We start from the raw sequence: 7,761 nt of genomic DNA, 5'->3' as shown, positions 1-7,761 counted from the left end.
GATAAAACATGATAAAGGGCCCTCTGGGGCGTGCTCTCAGTGGAGAAAATGTGATAAAATGCCTTATGGGCTGCCCTACCTGCTGGAAAACTTTTTGCGCATTGGTGCCCTTAATAGTTCTTGCCCCTGCCCCTCAAACAGTCCACCACTGCTTCACATTTCACTTTTATGTGAACTATCATTGTGACAATAAGTGGATAAGATACAGTCATGGAAAAAATTATTAGACCACTCTTGTTTTCTTCAATTTATTGTTCATTTTAATGCCTGGAACAACTAAAGGTACATTTGTTTGAACAAATATAATGATAACAACAAAAATAGCTCATAAGATTTTAATTTCAGAGCTGATATCTAGACATTTTTTTATGGTTTTCTTGATAATGATTTTGGTTATTATCAAGAAAACCATGGACAATGGCTAGATAGCATTATATTTGTCCAAACAAATGTACCTTTAGTTGTACCAGGCATTTAAATTAACATGAAATTGAAGAAAACAATGGTATATTTACAATAATATTTTTTCCATGACTTTATGTAGCTGTACCAGTGGTGGAAAAAGTACGAGTATAAGTGCCATACTTAAGTAAAAATACTAATACCACACTCTGAAATTACTCCACTGTAAAAGTCCCGTATTCAAACCTTATTTAAGTAAAGGTACAAAAGTATCTGTATCAAAATGTACTTAAAGTATCAAAAGTAAAAGTACTTGTTATGAGAATGGATCTTGATCTGAAAAGTAACTAAAGCTGTCAGCTAAATGTAGTGGAATACAATTTACAATATTCGCCTCAAAATGTAATTGAGTAGAAGTATAAAGTTACATAGAAGTTAAGGGCAAATACCTCAAAATTATATTTGAGACAGTACTTGAGCAAATGGTCTTAGTTACATCCCACTAATGAGCTGTATTATGTATAATATTCTTTTATCTGAAGAATCAGAGGAAAGAAAGCAATGGTTAACATTCCTTTGACAGAAGGACAAAAGGTTTTTCCAAACGTTTTTAAACCTACTCGAGTTAAAATATTGAATTGAATAAAATTGAACTACCTTGAATCATCTCCCTTCAAACTGCACTGCACTGAGGTCTATAAAAAAACCTTTGAAATCATTCTCCCATTTATTTATAACTTCCGCTGACACAATAACCTGCATACTACTGGGCCCCCATGACCTCCATGGGGACCATCTTCCTTTTGCTGGGACCTAGTTTCCTAATTTCATTCCAGAAATGCAGCAGATTTTCAGTATGAAAGTTTTAAAGCACAATAACTGGTTGTGTCTTTTATACCTCATGTATGTTTTATCAAATATAAACTGTCATTTCTATAATATCTGCTTATATGTAAGAAGAAGTTGTGTTTTATTTAATTTGTTGACATAAAAGATGTAAGAGTTTGGTGTAGCATTTAATATCAGAAATGATTTATTGACTGGCCTGCTGTAAGTCTGAGCATTCACTAATCCCTCCTGATGCTCCTGCATGCAGGTAATTTTCATTTCTTGAGCGTGGCGTTGCATTCAAGATGAGAGTGAAATGCAATAATTACATTCAACCTCTGCAATGATGTTTCTGAACTACTGGTATACTTCTCAGAGAAACTTTTAAGCTCTCAGGATTCGTGACTTTGAGAATCAAAACAACAAATAATCTGTGACCTGAATATTTAGTGGATATGTTGCAACTTCAAGTAAACTTTGTTTGTTGTGAGTGCAGTTATATGTTTTCAAAAAACTTTTTCCAGCTTGATGAATTACATAGAATTTGAATGTGCACTATATTATTACTACTATATTGTATTATATTATATTATAGTTTAAGGTGCTTCGTTGGGATCCAGGGATCACAGGTGGTGTCAGCAAAATAAATGAGGGTGAAGAAAAGAGGTCGGATTTCCAGCCAGGCAAAGCTGGAGCCAGAGGTTCACGGCCTGTCAGTTGTTTCTTGTAATATAATTCATTGCACATTTGTTAAAGAGTCTGACCCACTAAATATTAATAAAGACGGGTGTGTAAGAGGCTAATGGCTCATTTTGTGGCATTGTGTTGTACATAAGTGAAAATGTAGATTTGATAATAGTTTTTATCATTTTAGCAGTTATTTCTTTTATTACATTTTAAGCACTTTATTCCCTTACAGCAGAGATTACAGGACATGCATGAGGGGAAGAGAGAGCGGGAAATGATGTGCTCTGAGGATCCCCAGGGAAGACAAGGGACGTTGCAGTTCATGGTTGACCGCCAGGGCAGCCCATATGGTGCAAATTTCTCATTAAAGTTGAGTCTAATCAAATTATCACAAACTGTCCGACACAGAAAACCTGAGACCAGAGAGTTTTGTTCCACTGGTTGGGAATTTGATAATGAAGCTGCTATGCATTTACATCACGCTTAGTGAAAACTTGGAGGTGTACATGCTGCACAGTGTCAAAGAGGAATTTCTGAGGGTCAATAAGTGCCTAAAGGCATTTTATTTTGCCCGGGGGCTCCCGAACAGGTCAATCTGGCCCAGGGGTGAAGCCAAGCGACTGGCTGCCAATGATACACAGTTTATCGTAGAAAGAAAATGTTAAAACAGACATTATCATCGAAAATTGAATTTTCCTTGAACAGATCATAGGTGACACACTTTTCATTAGAATAGTAACCATATTAAAGTTTAAATTCAGATATTTTTGTAAAAATCACTATATTCTACATGTTGCATTTAAAACGTCATAAAAAAAAACGTTTGGTATGACTAGATCCTGTTAAACTGTTAAAACTCCTCCAAGAATCGCCACCTTATCGTGGTGGAGGGGTTTGTGTGCCTCAGTGATCCTGGGAGCTGTGTTGTCGGGAGCAATAGCTCCTGGTAGGGTCTCCCAAGTGGTCCCAGGGGAGGGGCCAGACTAAGAGCGATTCAAAGACCCTTATGAAGCGGGACCATTCAAAACAGAGTACCTCGCCCGGCACGGGTAAACCGGGGCCCCCTCCTGGAGCCAGACCCGGGAGGGGAGCACGCAGGCGAGCGTCTGGTGGCCGGGCCTTTGTCCACAGGGCCCGGCCGGGCTCAGCCCGAAAGGACTACGTGGACCCGCCAACCTGTGGGCCCACCACCCGCAGACTCAGGCATAAGGGTTGGGTGCACAGAGAGTCGGGCGGCAGGCAAAGGCGGGGACCTGGGCGTGCTGACCCCCGGCTCCAGCGGCTGGCTCTGGGGACGTGGAACGTCACCTCGCTGGCGGGGAAGGAGCCCGAGCTTGTGCGGGAGGTGGAGCGTTACCAACTAGAAATAGTTGGGCTCACCTCCACGCATAGCTTGGGCTCTGGAACCAAACTCCTGGAGAGAGGCTGGACTCTCTCCTTTTCTGGAGTTGCCCAGGGTGAGAGGCGCCGGGCGGGTGTGGGGATACTCACAAGCCCCCGGCTGAGCGCTGCTGTGTTGGAGTTCTCCCCGAGGAACGAGAGGGTCACCTCCTTGCGGCTGCAAGTCGCAGGGAGAAGGTCTCTGACTGTTTGTGCTTATGCACCAAACAGCAGTTCGGAGTACCCGGCCTTCTTGGAGTCTCTGGGTGGTGTCCTGGAAGGGGTACCATCTGGGGACTCTATTGTTCTTCTGGGAGACTTCAACGCTCACGTGGGTAACGATGATGGTACCTGGAGGGGGGTGATTGGGAGGAACGGCCTGCCCGATCTAAACCCGAGTGGTGTTCTGTTATTGGACTTCTGTGCTAGTCATGGATTGTCCATAACGAACACCATGTTCGAACATAGAGTTGTTCATAAGTGTACCTGGTACCAGAGCACTCTAGGCCAAAGATCGATGATCGATTTTATTATCGTATCGTCTGATCTGCGGCCGCATGTTTTGGACACTCGGGTGAAGAGAGGAGCAGAGCTGTCAACTGATCACCACCTGGTGGTGAGTTGGATCAGGTGGCGGGGGAGGATGCTAGACAGACCTGGCAAACCCAAACGCGTAGTGAGGGTGAACTGGGAACGTCTGGCAGAGGCCCCTGTCTGCAGGGTCTTCAACTCACGCCTCCGGAAGAATTTCTCCAACATCCCGGGTGAGGCTGGGGACATGGAGTCCGAATGGGCCATGTTCAAAGCCTCAATTGTTGACGCGGCTGGTAGGAGCTGTGGCCTGAAGGCCGTCGGTGCCTGTCGTGGCGGCAACCCAAGAACTGTTGGGGTTGACGAACCCAAGAGGCCGTCAAGCTGAAGAAGGAGGCCTTTCGGTCTTGGCTGGCCGAGGGGTCTCTGGAATCAGCAGACAGGTACCGTTTGGCCAGAAGGGCTGCAGCTGCGGCAGTCGCTGAAGCAAAAACTCGGGTATGGGAGGAATTCGGGGAGGCCATGGAGGAGGACTTCCGGTCGGCCTCAAAGAGGTTCTGGAAAACCGTCAGGCGATTCAGGAAGGGAAAGCAGGGCTTGGCCCAAGCTGTGTTCAGCGGGGGAGGAGACCTGCTGACCCGACCTGGGGATGTCCTTAGACGGTGGAAAGAACACTTTGAGGAACTCCTTAATCCAGCCAAAATGTCCTCCGTAGAGGAGGCAGAGTCTGAAGACTCAGGGGAAGACTCATCAATATCCCTGGCGGAGGTCGCCGAGGTAGTTAAAAAGCTGCCCGGCGGCAAGGCGCCAGGGTTGGATGAGATTCGCCTGAGATGCTGAAGGCTCTGGACATTGTTGGGTTGTCATGGTTGACACGCCTCTTCAGTGTCGCGTGGAGGTCTGGGACAGTGCCTGTGGATTGGCAGACCGGGGTGGTGGTTCCCATTTTCAAAAAGGGGGACCGGAGGGTGTGTTCCAATTACCGTGGAATTACACTTCTCAGCCTCCCCAGGAAAGTCTACTCCAGGGTGCTGGAAAGGAGGCTCCGGCCGATTGTCGAACCGCAGATTCAGGAGGAACAATGCGGATTTCGTCCTGGCCGTGGAACAGCGGACCAGCTCTTTACCCTTGCGAGACTTCTGGAGGGGGCATGGGAGTTTGCCCATCCAGTCTACATGTGTTTTGTGGATTTGGAGAAGGCTTATGACCGTGTCCCTCGGGGAGTCTTGTGGGGGGTACTGCGGGAGTATGGGGTACCGGGCTCGTTGCTACGAGCTATCCGGTCCCTATATAACCAAAGTGAGAGCAGTGTCAGCATACTCGGCACAACGTCAAACACGTTCCCGGTGGGTGTTGGCCTCCGCCAGGGTTGCCCCTTGTCTCCGATTCTGTTCGTGGTCTTCATGGACAGGATCTCAAGGCGCAGCCGGGGGGAGGAAGGTGTCCGGTTTGGTGACCTCAGAATTGCATCTCTGCTTTTTGCAGATGATGTGGTTGTTTTGGCTTCATCAAGCCGAGACCTCCAGCACTCACTGGGGCGGTTTGCAGCCGAGTGTGAAGCGGTTGGGATGAGAGTCAGCACCTCCAAGTCTGAGGCCATGGTTCTCTGCCGGAAAACGGTGGACTGCCCCCTCTGGGTGGGGAGAGAGGTACTGCCTCAAGCGAAGGAGTTCAAGTATCTCGGGGTCTTGTTCACGAGTGAGGGTAGAATGGAACGTGAGATGGACAGGCGGTTTGGTGCGGCGTCAGCAGTGATGCGGGCGTTGTACCGGACCGTTGTGGTGAAGAAGGAGCTGAGCCTGAAGGCAAAGCTCTCGATTTACCGGTCCATCTACGTTTCAACCCTCACCTATGGTCATGAGCTTTGGGTAGTGACCGAAAGAATGAGATTGCGGGTACAAGCGGCCGAAATGAGCTTCCTCCGTAGGGTGGCTGGGCTCAGCCTTAGAGATAGGGTGAGGAGCTCAGACATCCGGAGGGAGCTCGGAGTAGAGCCGCTGCTCCTTCGCGTCGAAAGGAGCCAGTTTAGGTGGTTTGGGCATCTGGTAAGGATGCCTCCCAGGCGCCTCCCGTTAGAGGTGTTCCGGGCACGTCCAACTGGTAGGAGGCCCCGGGGAAGACCCAGAACACGGTGGAGGGATTATATCTCTCGCCTGGCCTGGGAACACCTCGGGGTCCCCCAGGAGGAGCTGGACATTGTGGCTGGGGAGAGGGGCGCCTGGAATGCCCTGCTTAGCCTGCTGCCCCCGCGACCCGGCCCCGGATAAGCGGACGAGAATGGATGGATGGATGGATGGAGATCCTGTTAAAAACATAAAATTTTGCGCTCCACAGTGACACTGTGAAGACATGATTGATTCTGCTGAGACGAACGGTCACATGACAAATATTCACTGAAAATTTCTTTACACAGAGCAGAGAGGAGAGGACAGAAAAGGTTGTGAGTAAAAGCTGTAAGAATGCAAATAGTTCAAAATGTTTAGCATGTGGAGACAACATTTATTTCCCCCAATATTCATGTCACTGGTGGCCATGGATATGGTCATTCCATTTTATTCCAATTTAAAAACATAATCATATAAATTTAACTTGCATTTTTTTATGATTAATGTAAAAACACATATTATAACTGTGTTATATTGCTCAAAATACATATTTGAGTCCTTCCCCCATCTAGCTATCATTGTGCTGATTCCATATAGGTATAGGACTTATAGATTTTACATATATTTTAGTGAAATACAAGGGCACAGTGAGTAAAATGTAAAAAGAGCAAAATGCCCTGAAACGACTTGTTGGGGTTCAGAGGGTGCATAATTCAATTCAATGTGATGACCAAAATTACATCATATATGTGCATCATGCAGATATATTTTAAACCCTTTAACCCTCTGGGGTCTGAGCCTATTTTGGCCGTTTTTGAATACTTTTGATTTTGCCCTTCATGTACCACATAAAAAATGTTTACTATACCCATATTTGGTATCCATTTTTTCTTCACCTATATGATCTGACAATTATTTTTACGATTTAACCTACTTTATCAACATATTGAGCCCAAAAATACACAAAAATCATGAAATCCGAGTTGAAAAATTATACTATTTACTACAATAAAAAACACAAATATGCTCAATGAACTGTTTTGGAACTTGAAAATGTAAACATAAATATGAACATATAAAAGGGTAAAATTTAAATATAATAAAAATATATACAAAAATGTCCCATAAAAGCATGTATATCTATAGGCATTTTTTTCTTGTTAGCTGCAACTCTTCAAAAGCAAACTATGTGCTATTATCATTATTATCTTATCTTTTTATCATATCTTTGGTTTCTCATGACCTGGGAATGTCAATGTTGAATGTTTTTTGTTAAACTTCACATGATCTGATCAGGGCATGATCATAGACTCAAGAGGGTTGCGAAAAATAAAATCTCTCTTTCCCCCCCTGAAGAATTATGTTAATTTATTGTGTTTGTCCCAGCAGCAACAATTTTCTCAATGACTATGGCGCTTCTTGGCATTATATCGGGCAGCTATTAAGGGTTTTTATCCCCATCCAGCTGGGGATAAATGTGTTGTTGGCAGCTGCCAGCCTCAGCATCAGCCTAAGCTGTGAGGAGGCCTGGAGGGTGCAGTCCCGCCTGCGACCAGCAGGTGGGGGTGTCGCAGCGCCGCTGGCCGCTAAGTAGGTGTTGCTCTAGCGTCTCCACTTTGTCCACGGCCGTGACGTATTTCCTGGGGCTTGTACGGACCACTCAGCGGTACACCAGAGGGGGATCATGACTATTTATAACCAGCAATTCTCTCTTATCAATTTTTCAGCCGCTTCACCGTGCCGTCGTCGGTTATAACGCCGCGGTGAGACACAACAAGGCGCCGGGTCGAGCAGGATGTAAAAGGAAGCTGGTAAGTTGAGCGGATTG

At 45.8% G+C, this 7,761-nt stretch overlaps 1 protein-coding gene across 1 annotated transcript in view; it reads left to right on the top strand.

Annotated features, from left to right (window-relative positions):
- Positions 1-7,594: 7,594 nt before the first annotated feature.
- Positions 7,595-7,761, top strand: part of LOC131983224 (furin-1-like) — a 111,379-nt gene continuing 111,212 nt past the window's right edge. The window contains exon 1 of the mRNA XM_059347922.1: positions 7,595-7,744. The gene's annotated coding sequence lies outside the window, so the exon portion shown is untranslated. The remainder of the gene's footprint in view (positions 7,745-7,761) is intronic.

The sequence above is a fragment of the Centropristis striata genome, chromosome 2, assembly GCF_030273125.1.
Source record: "Centropristis striata isolate RG_2023a ecotype Rhode Island chromosome 2, C.striata_1.0, whole genome shotgun sequence".
NCBI lineage: Eukaryota > Metazoa > Chordata > Actinopteri > Perciformes > Serranidae > Centropristis > Centropristis striata.
Note: the sequence above shows the minus strand (reverse complement) of the source record. Positions and strands in the feature narration are given on the sequence as shown.